Source organism: Leucoraja erinacea, unplaced genomic scaffold (genome assembly GCF_028641065.1).
Source record: "Leucoraja erinacea ecotype New England unplaced genomic scaffold, Leri_hhj_1 Leri_135S, whole genome shotgun sequence".
In the NCBI taxonomy this organism is placed as follows: Eukaryota; Metazoa; Chordata; class Chondrichthyes; order Rajiformes; family Rajidae; genus Leucoraja; species Leucoraja erinaceus.
This window is the reverse complement of record NW_026575627.1, coordinates 209,657-223,993: the sequence shown is the minus strand read 5'-3', so window position 1 is coordinate 223,993 and position 14,337 is coordinate 209,657. Positions and strand designations below refer to the sequence as shown.

Here is a 14,337-nt window from a genome sequence, read left to right as displayed (position 1 = left end):
GATACTGAGTTGGATGATCAGCCATGATCATATTGAAATGGTGGTGCAGGCTCGAAGGGCCGAATGGCCTCTACTCCTGCACCTATTTTCCATGTTTCTATAACTGTGTATCTCAGTGACTCTACGAATCGAAGCCTTTATAACTGTGACTGTGCCTCTACCACAGTGTATGCCAGCCCTTGCCCAAACTTCCAAGCACATTCCATTTGGGAGTGGCGAAGAGTAGCCTGGAGGATGCGCCGGTGGGCAGAGAGTCTAGACGGGGCAGGGTGGACACAGGGCGGGGTGGGTCTGGTGAGGGGAGGGCATAGTGGTCAGCAAAAGAGTTAAAGCTGCGAATGTGCGTCTGGCATTTCCTCGATGACATCACGGGCTTGAATCACATGGGTGCTTTTTGTACGAGTGAGAGAGTGTGGAGACGGGAGTCACGGTGATCGGTGGCAGAGAGGGATTACTCGGCAGTCGCCACACACGCCAGTCTTCCCTGAGCCGGCAGCCAACTCTAACCCTCCCCTGCACCACTCCACACAGGTAAGCGGCATCAGTGCCTCACGACAGCTGGGTGCCTGCTACTTATTGTCAATGGCACTTGTAACGGGAATGGAAGATGTGCCTGCAACAAGTGGGGTGGCTGCCTCATAGCGCCAGAGTGTCGCGGGTTCGATGCTCCCCGTGACCTGTGTGTGTTGTCTCCGGGTGCACCGGTTTCCCCCCACACTCCAAATACGTGCAAGTTTGCAGGTTAATTGGCTTCGGTAAGAATTGTAAATTGTCCCCCCAGTGTGTGTGTGTGTGTAGGGCAGTGTTGGACTCGGTGGGCTGAAGGGAGGGGTGACCGGGTGACCCGAAACTCACCCAGTCCTTCTAAGCCGGAGATGTTGCACTTCCCGCTGAGTTACTCCAGATTTCTGCGCCGTTCTCCAGAGATGACGCCTGGCCAGCACTCTGCATCTCCAAACTAAACCAAACGCATCTGTTTGGTTTGGGAAACCAGTTACATGTCCCGCGGCAGTGGAGACGCGCGTCTGACTGTCTTGCCAACCCTGGCATCTGCGACAGTGCATCTGAGATCGCGCTGCAACCACACTAACTCGGCTTGGGCAATACTAGGGTAAGGTGTGACATTGAGTTTGATCTTTCCACTTGTGTGTGTTTGCCACCTGCGCGAACAAGTGGACCACGGGCAATGAGGAGTGATTATGTTAAATTGTGTGTTGGGCTGCAGTGTGCGTTAAGGGGCAAGGAGCAACAAGTTTCGTTGCTGCAGACACAGAATGCTGGAGTCACTCAGCGATGTTTCGGGTCGAGACCCTTCTTCAGCCTTCAATGTGACCCGAGACGCCACCCATTCCTTCTCTCCAGAGATGCTGCCTGTCCCGCTGAGTTACTCCAGCATTTTGTGTCTATCTTCAGTTTAAACCCGCACCTGCAGTTCCTTCAAACACGTTTATTCGTCGAGTCGGGGATTAGGGTCAATTACTGAAGTCCGGGGATTATTTAAGACTTTGCTGAATATCGGACTCGGGCGCGACACTGTTTCTGTTTAAGCGTAACAAGGTCGCCGTGTTAGACTGTAAACAAACTATATGTGAGGGGGAAAGAGATTGGGATTTGGGTGCCGTTGATTTTATTTAGATTTTTGTTTTTGACAGTAAAACTGGTGGGATTTGGGGGAAGGGGGGGAGATGGGATGGGATGGGATTTCACGGCCGGTCTAAATTCTTAGTTTTAGATTAGATGTACAGCATGGAATACGGCCCTTCGGCCCACCTAGTCCACGCCGACCATCGATCATTCGATCGCAAGTAGAAAACGAGCTGCAGGTGTTGGTTTATAAGAGTGCTGCGGGTGGGTTTATATGGACACATGGATAGGTGGACGTTTCACAGAGTGCTGGAGTAACTCAGCGGGTCAGGCAGCATCTGTGGAGAACATGGATAGGTGACGTTTCACAGAGTGCTGGAGTAACTCAGCGGGTCAGGCAGCATCTGTGGAGAACATGGATAGGTGACGTTTCACAGAGTGCTGGAGTAACTCAGCGGGTCAGGCAGCATCTGTGGAGGAAAAGGATGTGTCTGAAGAAGGGAGCGGCTGGGCTTGTATACTCTGGAATTTAGAAGGATGAGAGGGCATCTTATTGTAACGTATAAGATTGTTAAGGGTTTGGACACGAGTCCAGAACCAGGGGCCACTGTTTAATAATAAGGGGTAAGCCATTTAGAACGGAGACGAGGAAACACTTTTTCACACAGAGTTGCCAGTCTGTGGAATTCTCTGCCTCAGAGGGCGGTGGAGGTCGGTTCTCTGGATGCTTTCAAGAAAGAGTTAGATAGGGCTCTTAAAGATAGCGGGGTGAGGGGGTATGGGGAGAAGGCAGGAACGGGGTACTGATTGGGGATAATCACATTGAATGGGGGTGCTGGCTCGAAGGGCCGAATGGCCTCCCCCTGCACCTATTGTCTTTTGACCCGAAACGTCACCCATTCCTTCTCTCCAGAGATGCTGCCTGTCCCGCTGAGTTAATCCAGCACTTTGTATTGAGCGGTTCCACGGCGGTTCTCTGTCATCCCGCGTTCCTATCCGCGCCCCACACACCAGGGACAATTTACAGACAATTAACCCACACGCCCGCACGTCTTTGGGATGTGGGAGGAAACTCGGGCACCCGGAGGAAACCCACGCGGTCTCTGGAACATGGAAAGTCCACACACAGACAGCACCCGAGGTTAGGATCGAACCCGGGTCTCTGGCGCTGCGTTGCCAGAGGGGAAGGGTTCGAGGTTAGGTGCCGGAACCCAATCCTCTCGGAGAGCTCGAACCGGTAGATTCCCGCTCCTGACCCGGGTCAGGCAGCATCTGTGGAGAACATGGATAGGTGACGTTTCACAGAGTGCTGGAGTAACTCAGCGGGTCAGGCAGCATCTGTGGAGAACATGGATAGGTGACGTTTCACAGAGTGCTGGAGTAACTCAGCGGGTCAGGCAGCATCTGTGGAGAACATGGATAGGTGACGTTTCACAGAGTGCTGGAGTAACTCAGCGGGTCAGGCAGCATCTGTGGAGAACATGGATAGGTGACGTTTCACAGAGTGCTGGAGTAACTCAGCGGGTCAGGCAGCATCTGTGGAGAACATGGATAGGTGACGTTTCACAGAGTGCTGGAGTAACTCAGCGGGTCAGGCAGCATCTGTGGGGAACATGGATAGGTGACGTTTCACAGAGTGCTGGAGTAACTCAGCGGGTGAGGCAGCATCTGTTGAGAAGATGTATAGGTGACGTTTCAAAGAGTGCTGGAGTAACTCAGCGGGTCAGGCAGCATCTGTGGAGAACATGGATAGGTGACGTTTCACAGAGTGCTGGAGTAACTCAGTGGGTCAGGCAGCATCTGTGGAGAACATGGATAGGTGACGTTTCGCGTGAATGAAGAAGTTGCAGCGGGAGAGTTGCTGCCTCGCAGCGCCAGAGACCCGGGTTCGATCCCGACCTCGGGTGCTGTCTGTACGGAGTTTGCACGTTCTCCCTGTGACAGCGTGGGTTTTCCCCGGGCGCTCCGGTTTCCTCCCACACTCCAAAGGCGTGTGGGTTTGTAGGTTAATTAGCTTCTGTAAACTGTCCCCGCGGAGTTACTCCAGCACTTTGTGTGTCTCTCTTCGGTATAAACCAGCATCTGCAGTTCCTTCCTGCACACACTGTGCCTGACCCGCTGAGTTACTCCAACATTTTCTTGTCTGTCTTCGGCAAAAACCAGCACCTGTAGTTGTTTTTTTAACGTTATATTGAAGAAGGGGCGAGGCATGATTTTCGGAGTGGGGTGTCTGCTGCTCTCGTAGCCCCGATACACACGGCGCAGTGTGAGCGCCGGCGGGACGGGTGTGAAATGTCACAAGCGGGCGTGTGTGTGTGTGTGTGTGTTCACCCGCAAGCTCTGGGCTGGGTTAGTCCACGAACAGAGGTGCCGAGTGTGCAGGTGGAGAGCCGGTCACAGCTCACTGAATGATGTATAGTACCCATTATATATATGTATATATGTGTATGTTCAGCACAACCCGACCTCACCCCGGGACCCGACACTGGTCGCTCAGCCGCCCTCGCCGCCCACCTGCCGGAGCCCATAGTCATACAGCGTGGAAACAGACCCTTCGGCCCAACTTGTCCGTGCTAACCAGGCTGTCCAATCTATATAGGCCTAGAGTCTTACAGCGTGGAAACAGGCCCTTCGGCCCAACTTGTCCATGCTAACCAGGCTGTCCAATCTCCGTAGAGCCACAGAGCGTGGAAACAGGCCCTTCAGCCCAACTCGTCCATGCTAACCATGCTGTCCTATCAATAGAGGCAATAGGTGTCAGGAGTGGAGGCATTCGGCCCTTCCAGCACCGCCATGTCAATGTGATCCAGGCTGTCCAATCCCCAATCAGCCACCCCGTTCCAGACCTTCGGCCCAAGTATCCCCCTACCAGGCTATTTTTAAGAGCCCTATCTAACAGAGCGTGAAAACATCCAGCCCTTCGGCCTCCACCGGCCTGGAGGCAGAGTCCTTCCACATACTCAAGCCACTCTCGTGAGAAAAAAGGCCTTTCGGCCCATCTCGTTCTAAATGTAGTCTAAGATATGGTCTTGAAGCCTCATAACGTGGAACGAGGCCTTTCGGCCCTACTCGTCCATGCCGTCAAAGATGAACCATCTACACAGTATTAGAGGGTGGAAACTGACCCTTCGGCCCTACTCGTACATGCCGACTAATCCTGTCTATCTACGCTGGACCCACCAGTCCGCGTTTATCCATATCTCTCCAAACCTGTCCCACCCATGTGCCTGTCCAAATGTTTATATAGTAACTCTATAGAACAACCACAAGGATGCTCTACTCAGTCCTTTGGACGCGGGGTTGAAACGTGAACTTTGTGGGAGAGTGAAGAGGTGCCTGGCCGGCCCTCTGTGCGCCCACTGGCATCTCGGACAGGTCTGCCGATCCCATTTAGGAGCTGCCAAGCTCACTTCGCAGGCAGTAACAATCTACTGTTGTGTATAAAAGGGGAATTTTCACTCGATCTGTTTATTTCCTCCATGTGTCACTTCAAGCAGTGAGTTACATCACTGTATCTACGAGCGTTCATCTAAATATCCCCTCGGGGAATGATTCACATTTTGATTCATGGTCCCACTTAGCGAAGGCAGTGGTAAATGATTTTCCCATCTGGGCTGTGCTGTAAAACAGGTGCCGGAAATGGGGGAGATTAAACTAACATGTGGTGGTAATCAGAAGAATACACTTTAATAAATAAACAGGGGGTTTGAGTGCACGTGGGTTAACGAGGCGGCGACCCACAGACGGCTGTGTGTTTGTGGATTCCTCACTCGACCAACCCCCCCCCTCCATCATCCAACTCAGTATCCCGTACCTGCCTTCTCTCCATACCCCCTGATCCCTTTAGCCACGAGGGCCACATCTAACTCCCTCTTAAATATAGCCAATGAACTGGCTTCAACTGCCTTCTGTGGCAGAGAGTTCCAGAGATTCACCACTCTCTATGTGAAAAAAGTTCTTCTCATCTCGGTCCTAAAAGATTTCCTCCTTATCCTTAAACTATGACCCCTTGTTCTGGACTTCCCCAACATCGGGAATAATCTTCCTGCATCTAGCCTGTCCAACCCTTAAGAATTTTGCCATTTACAGAAGCCAATTCATTAACCTGCAAAATGTGTATATATTTTCTGTGTGCGTATATATTTATATTTATATTCATGTGTGTGTATATTTATATTATGGTATATGGACACACTGATCTGTTTTGTAGTAAATGCCTACTATGTTCTGTGTGCTGAAGCAAAGCAGGAATTTCATTGTCCTATACAGGGACACAGGACAATAAACTCACTTGAACTTGAACTTGAAACCGCATGGCTTCGGAATGTGAGAGGAAACCGGAGCACCCGGAGAAAACCCACGCGGTCCCAGGGAGGAAGTACAAACTCCACACTGTGTGTCCGGATTGAGCCCGTGTGTCTGGCTCTGCAAGGCAGCATTTATACCGCTGGACCGCCGTGGTACTTGGGCAGATACACAGAGGGTTTAGTTGAGGATGTTATTGCCACGTGTTCCGAGGTGCAGTGAAAAGTTTTTGTTTTGTGCTGTCCAGTCCAAAAAAAAACTGTACATGATCACAATCAAACCACCCACAGTGTAAAGTACAAAGAGTGCGACATTTAGTGGAAAATATAACATTGAAGTCTGATAATGTCTGATTTAAGACCGCCTCCAATAGGGCAGATGTGAGTTCAGGACTGCTCTCTAGTTGGTGAGAGGATGGTTCAGTTGCCTGATAACAGCCGGGAAGAAACTGTCCTTGAATCTGGAGTGTGTGCGTTTTCACACTTCTGTACCTCTTGCCCAATGGGGGGAGGGGAGAAGAGGGAGTGGTAGGAAAGGTTCAAAGGTTTATGGTCTAAATGTGGGCAGTTAGAGTGATCCAGTGTGGAAACAGGCCCTTCGGCCCAACTTGCCCACACCGACACATGGCCAACATGTCCCAGCTACACTAGTCCCACCTGCCTGTGCTTGGTCCATATCCCTCGAAACCTGTCCTATCCATGTACTTGTTTAACTGTTTCTTAAACGTTGGGATAGTCCCAGCCTCAACTACCTCCTCTGGCAGCTTGTTCCATACACCCACCACCCCTCTGTGTGAAGACGTTACCCGTCAGATTGCTATTGAGGTTGTGAGTAGGGTAGACGGGGCATCTTGGATGGCATGGGCAAGTTGGGCTGAAGCTGGCCGTGTCTCTGTGTTGCTGCTGCTGTTGTGTGTTTCTTCATTGCTTGAACCAGAATGAATGATGAATAACCAACTTGCTGAATCACTTGTTCCATCCCCACATACTTCTCGCTAGCTGACACAATGTTGTCGGAAACACTCTGATCACAAACCAAACAGCACTGCTGTCTCTCGTCAGGGTTATGAAAATATCATGGACTGTTTAAAAGGAATGGCTTTAAGCTGAAGTAATTGCATGGGGGAGCTGTGGGATTGTATGTGGATTGTCATGGGAGTTGCCTCTGGCAGAGCAGGGGAGGGCAGAAGGTCATGTGCTGGAGTGATCATGCCAGGAATACATCAACATTCTCTAGATAGTGGATCAGGGGGTTTAACACACAACAAGAGGCAAGTGCTCTGAACTACATAGACTTGGGGTAGACAAAAATGCTGGAGAAACTCGGCGGGTGAGGCAGCATCTATGGAGAGAAGGAATAGGTGACGTTTCGGGTTGAGGCCCTTCTTCAGACCTGAAATGTCACCTATTCCTTCTCTCCATAGATGCTGCCTCACCCGCTGAGTTTCTCCAGCATTTTTGTCTACCTTCAGGTTTGTAGGTTAATTGGCTTTGGTAATAAATTTTTAGTTGTTGCTAGCTTTTCCAGCATCTGCAGTTCTTTTTTAAACATAGACTTGGGGGCATTGTTTACAGTGCTGGCTCAAAGGGCTGTGTGTGTGTGTCTGTGTGTGTGTGTCTGTGTGTGTGTGTCTGTGTGTGTGGCTGTGTGTGTGGCTGTGTGTGTGGGTGTGTGTGTGGCTGTGTGTGTGTGTGTGTGTGTGTGTGTGTTGTGTGTGTGTGTGTGTGTGTGTGTGTGTGTGTGTGTGTGTGTGTGTGTGTGTGTATGTGTGTGTGTCTGTGTGTGTCTGTGTGTCTGTGTGTCTGTGTGTGTGTGTGTGTGTGTGTGTCTGTATGTGTGTGTGTCTGTGTCTGTCCCTGGATAAATGTGGAGAAGATATTTACACTAGTGGGAGAGTCTAGGACCAGAGGCCACAGCTTCAGAATTAAAGGACACCCCTTTAGAAATAAGATGAAGAGGAATTTCTTTAGTCAGAGGGTGGTGACTGTTTCATTGACACAGATGGCTGTTGAGTCCAAGTCAATAGATGTTTTTCAGGCTGAGATAGATAGATTATTGATTAGTAGTGGTTTCAGGGGGTATGGGGAGAAGGCTGGAGAATGGGGTTGAGAGGGAGAGATAGATCAGCTGTGGTTGAATGGTGTAGACTTGATGGGCCGAATGGTCCAATTCTGCTCCTTGAAATTGTTAACTTGCAGAGTAATATATGTGTATACTACCACGTTCTCCACAGATGCTGCCTGACCCGCTGAGTTACTCCAGCACTCTGTGAAACGTCACCTATCCATGTTCTCCACAGATGCTGCCTGACCCGCTGAGTTACTCCAGCACTCTGTGAAACGTCACCTATCCACGTTCTCCACAGATGTGAAACGTCACCTATCCACGTTCTCCACAGATGCTGCCTGACCCGCTGAGTTACTCCAGCACTCTGTGAAACGTCACCTATCCATGTTCTCCACTGATGCTGCCTGACCCGCTGAGTTACTCCAGCACTCTGTGAAACGTCACCTATCCATGTTCTCCACAGATGCTGCCTGACCCACTGAGTTACTCCAGCACTCTGTGAAACGTCACCTATCCATGCTCTCCACAGATGCTGCCTGACCCGCTGAGTTACTCCAGCACTCTGTGAATCGTCACCTATCCATGTTCTCCACAGGTGCTGCCTGACCCGCTGAGTTACTCCAGCACTCTGTGTCTATCTTTGGTATAAACCAGCATCTGCCGTTCCTTGTTTGTGTTGAGTCAGTGGAAGTGCATTGATGTTTGGAATTGCAGTAAGTTTCAAACTCAGCGGGAAACACATTCTTAAAACTCCTGAATTCCTTTCATTTGTCGGTATTTGCCGAATTTCGGCGTTTAACATAACTCTGGCACTGCAGGAAAACTACACAGACCAAGGTCCCACAAACAGCAGGGGAAAGCTGTCTAGACCGGCTGTGTGTTGAGAAATATTGATTCAGGGATAAATATTAGTCCAGATACAGGAGGAGAAATCCCCTGCCCTGCTTCAGTGTATTGGCAACAGGATACCTGTGTCGCTGTCAATGGACAGATGGGGCCTCTGTTTAATACGTTCTCAGACAGTGTAGCCTCCTTTAGCACAACCCTGGAAGTGTCAACATATGTTTATCCTCCAGTCTAGAGTAGGACTTGACTGAAGAGCTCCCTGTCACACAGGTACGACTGGTATAACTTTGGTTCACTAAACTCCAGCAGCCTGTAGCGAATAAAATGTTGGTGTCGCAAGTAGAGACAAGAGTTTGAATTCACAAATGTCTTTCAGGGGAAATAAACTCACCCCCGCACACATAGTCAGCCTGCCCTCTGTACAACATAGAACAGTATATCATAGGAACGGCCCCTTCAGCCGACAATATTCATGCCAAACATGATGCCAAAATAAACTGATCTTGTCTGTTTGTACATGATCCATATCCTGTTTGACATTGACATCTTTATCGTCAGATAGCCTTTGCTTTCCCTGTCTCCTTCCCCTTTCCAGTTCTCCCTCGAGTCTTTCCTGTCTCCGACTACATTCTATCTCTGTCTCGTCCCCTCCCCTGTACACTATCCATCTCATCTGCCGGTATGTGACCCATATCCCTCCCTTCCCTGCACTTCCATGTGCCTATCGGTGTGCCATCTGTGGCAATGAATTCCACAGATTCACCACCCTCTGACTAAAGAAATTCCTCCTCATCTCCATTCTAAAGAAACATGCTTTCATTCCAAGGCTGTGCCCTCTGGTCCGTGACTCTCCCAACCAATAGAAGCAACCTCTCTATATCCACTCTATCCAGGTCTTTCATATTCTGATGTTTCAATCAGGTTCCCCCCTCATCCTTCTAAACTCCAGCGAGTCAGGGCCCAGACCCTTCAAACGCTCTTCATAAATAATCCACACTGTGTTTTCTCCATAGTGAACACCTCCGCTCAGTCTGTCTTATCCAACCTGATCTCCCGGTGGCTCAGCACTTCAATTCCCGCTCCCATTCCCAATTTGACCTTTCTGTCCTGGGCCTCCTCCATTGGCAGAGTGAGTCCCACCGCAAATTGGAGGAGCAGCACCTCATATTTCACTTGGGTAGTTTACACCCCAGCGGTATGAACATTGACTTCTCTAACTTCAGATAGCCCTTGCTTTCCCCCTCTCTCCATCCCCTTCCCATTCCCTGTTCTCCCACCAATCTTACTTTCTCCGACCACATCCTATCTTTGTCTCACCCCCTCCCCTGACATCAGTCTGGAGAAGGGTGTCTTGACCCGAAACATCTCCCATTCCTTCCATCCAGTGATGCTGCCTGTCCCGTTGTGTTTCTCCAGCATTTTGCCTCTACACGAGATGCTAATCTTTGATGTGTGATGTGAATTCTTGATGTTCGTAGGAAATAATTATGTAAAGCATTTGTGTCTCCAGAGAGTAGTTGCTGTTTGTCTGCCCGAATCAACTATAGACTGATGTCATCTTGAGCTGCATTCAATAACTGTCTGTGCAAGTTTCCAAAGACCATTAAGACTTGGTTTTGTGTTTAAAATGCTGGCCAGGGTGAGACAATAAAGTCTAATCGAAGGCCTGCCAAGATGCATATTGATTCCATCTGGGAGTCAAACATTCTGGAAACTTTTGCTCAACAGATTGGTGGCCCCCTCCCCGTCCTGTCCCGTAACCCTGTGACTCCCGCTGGGTGACCCAGTACCCAGAGGCAGTCTTGGCAACGAGGGGCGATGGTCCGATGTAAACATACGCAGCTTTTCCCACTTTTCCTCCCCCTTGTAATCCGTTCCATCCAATTCAAAGTGATTTTTAGTGGAGGCACTGAGAAAGATGAAATGAGCAAGTCTGTGGAGGTGTTGGGTGGGATTAGAATCAGTAGGAAATGTTGATCTGATTGAAGCAATCTCTCTCCAGGTGGCTCAGTCCAACAGATCTAAGAGGGTAGGTGACGCAGTCTAGCCAAGAGAATGCCTTGAGTAAGATCAAACTTAAGACTGAGCTCACACATACTTTACTCATTGAAAATCTGATTGTGAAACAGTTAGAAACTGATTAGGTGCAGGAGTAGGCCATTTCGAGCCTGACCATTCGCCATTCAATATGATCAGAATCATTCAGTATCCCGTACCTGCCTTCTACAAACCCCTGTGTGGGCCACAGTAACTCCCTTGTTAGCCAATGAACTGGTTCAACTACCGTCTGTGGTTCCCAGAGATTCACCACTCTCTCTGTGAAAGAAGTTCTTCTCATCTCGGTTTTAAAGGATTTCCCCCCCTTATCCTTAAGCTGTGAAAACTTGTCCTGGACTTCCCTACAAAGATCTTGGAGTCCAACCCCTTAAGGGTACTTTTCTAAAGATCCCCTCTCATCTCAGAGAGAAAACCAAGGATCCAGTGATAGTTCACAGGAATCAGTCGGTGAACCTTCTCTGCAGATGATTGTCCTTCCTCAGATTTGGAGACCAAAACTGTACGCAATACTCCAGGTTGGGTCTCACCAAGACCCTGTACAATAGCATGTAGAATCTCCCTTCTCCTATACTCAAATCCTTTTGCTATGAAAACTAACATACCATTGGCTTTCTTCACTGCCTGCTGCACCTGCATGCCTACCTTCAATGACTGGTGTACCATGACACCCAGGTCTCGCTGCATCTCCCCCTTTCCCAATCGGCCACCATTTAGATAATAGTCTGCTTTCCTGTTTTTGCCACCAAAATGGATAACCTCACATTTATCCACATTATACTGCATCTGCCAAACATTTGCCCACTCACCCAGCCTATCCAAGTCACCTTGCAGCCTCCTAGCATCCTCCTCACAGCTAACACTGCCCCCCAGCTTAATGTCATCCGCAAACTTGGAGATATTGCCTTCAAATCCCTCATCCAGATCATTAATATATATTGTAAATAGCTGTGGTCCCAGCACTGAGCCTTGCGGTACCCCACTAGTCACTGCCTGCCATTGTGAAAAGGACCCGTTTACTCCTACTCTTTGCTTCCTGTTTGCCAGCCAGTTCTCTATCCACATCAATACTGAACCCCCAATGCCGTGTGCTTTAAGTTTGTATACTAATCTCTTATGTGGGACCTTGTCGAAAGCCTTCTGGAAGTCCAGATACACCACATCCACTGGTACTCCCCTATCCGCGCAAATAGTTACATCCTCGAAAAATTCTATAAGATTCATCAGACATGATTTACCTTTCGTAAATCCATGCTGACTTTGTCCAATGATTTCACCACTTTCCAAATGTGCTGCTATCCCAGAATAACTGACTCTAGCAGTTTCCCCACTACCGATGTTAGACTAACTGGTCTGTAAATTTTCTCTCTCCCTCCCTTCTTAAAAAGTGGGGTGTTTGCTAAAATCCTCAGGAACTACTCCAGTCTAAAGGCGTTTTGAAAGATTATGGACAGAACTAGAAATAGGCGCCTACGTTTGGGTCGGCGAGGACCCTTCCCAGAGCCCAGGTTCAGAAGCTTCAGATCTTAGTACAAACATTGTGTGGAGAGTGTTGTTGGCTTGGGTTACTCGCTGGGTGGGGTTCAGTTCATTAGGTAAGGTGCTAGCAGGTCGAAAACATAAACCAGAGAAGACACAAAGATCTTGGAGTAACAGCGGGTCAGGCAACATCTCAGGAGAACATGTATAGGTGATTTTTCGGGTCGGGACCCTTCCTCAGACTGATTGTTGGGGGGGGGTAGAAAAGAAGGCTGTCAAAGACGAGGAGCAGCTAAAGTCCAGCGAGTTATAGGCAAACACTGGTGAGGTGGGTTATTTGAGAGAAGTCAGACAGAATGCATGAGACATACCGCTGCAAATTACTAGATGATGGAAGCAAAAGGAGGGGAGGTGCTGCTCCTCCAATTTGCGAAGGGAGGGGATTGGGCCCCACTCTGACCGATGGAGGGTGTGGCTAACCAGAGGAAGAAAGGATGGACAAAAATGCTGGAGATGGGAGGTGAGGCGGATGTATGGAGAGAAGGAATTGGCGACGTTTTGGGTCGAGACCCTTCTTCAGACTGATGTTGGAGTGGGGGGGGGGGGACCGAGCGGAGGTATTGGGCGAAACGATCGCCGAGCCTGCGCTTGGTCTCACCGATGTAGAGCAGTTAACTCCTGGAGCAGCGGATGCAGTAGATGAGGTTGGAGGAGATGCAGGTGAACCTCTGCCTCACCTGGAACGACTGTTTGGGTCCTTGGATGGAGTCGAGGGGGGAGGTAAAGCGACAAGTGTAGCATCTCCTGCGGTTGCAAGGGGAAAGTATGTTCTAGGTAGGCAACTCTGAGGGTTGGGAACAATTCCAAATCACTGCCACTAAATCAGGTGTAGCGGGATTTGTGAGATCATGTTTGGTGTGACTCCAACTAGGGTTATGATGATGCTTCTAATACATTCCATAGATTCCTAGAGTCACAGAAAAGTGGAAACAGTCCCTTCAGCCCAACTGGCCCACACCAACCAACATGCCCCATCTACACTTATCCCACCTGGCTGTGTTTGGCCCATATCCCTCAAAAGTTTTTGTTCGGGACCTTTCTTCAGACTGGGGAAGGGTCTCGACCCACAGCGTCACATGTCCATGCTACCCAGGAGATTCACCCATGAAACATAGAAACATAGAAATTGGCCTCAACTACCCTCTGTGGCAGAGAGTTCCAGAGATTCACCACTCTCTGTGTGAAAAAGGTTCTTCTCATCTCGGTTTTAAAGGATTTCCCCCTTATCCTTAAGCTGTGACCCCTTGTCCTGGACTTCCCCAACATCGGGAACAATCTTCCTGCATCTAGCCTGTCCAACCCCTTAAGAATTTTGTAAGTTTCTATAAGATCCCCTCTCAATTTCCTAAATTCTAGAGAGTATAAACCGAGTCTATCCAGTCTTTCTTCATAAGACAGTCCTGCCATCCCAGGAATCAGTCTGGTGAACCGTCTCTGCACTCCCTCTATGGCAATAATGTCCTTCCTCAGATTTGGAGACCAAAACTGTACGCAATACTCCAGGTGTGGTCTCACCAAGACCCTGTACAACTGCAGTAGAACCTCCCTGCTCCTATACTCAAATCCTTTTGCAATGAAAGCTAACATACCATTCGCTTTCTTTACTGCCTGCTGCACCTGCATGCCTACCTTCAATGACTGGTGTACCATGACACCCAGGTCTCGCTGCATCTCCCCCTTTCCCAATCGGCCACCATTTAGATAATAGTCTGCTTTCCCGTTTTTGCCACCAAAATGGATAACCTCACATTTATCCACAGACTGAGTTAGACTGAGTCTAACTTCAGTACAATGGATGCATCTATTTCAGAAACATCTTTGACAGTTTTACAAATGACTTTACAGGCAATAAACAGCTTGTAACGTGTAGCTGTCATGGTGATTGTGGAAACACAGCAGTTAGTCAACACACAGCCTGCGGTCGGTCGGTCGGGCGGTTGT

General features: G+C 49.2%; 1 protein-coding gene across 1 annotated transcript in view; it reads left to right on the top strand.

Annotated features, from left to right (window-relative positions):
- Positions 1-363: 363 nt before the first annotated feature.
- Positions 364-14,337, top strand: part of LOC129715732 (tenascin-X-like) — a 112,605-nt gene continuing 98,631 nt past the window's right edge. Inside the window, exon 1 of the mRNA XM_055665587.1 lies at positions 364-531. The gene's annotated coding sequence lies outside the window, so the exon portion shown is untranslated. The remainder of the gene's footprint in view (positions 532-14,337) is intronic.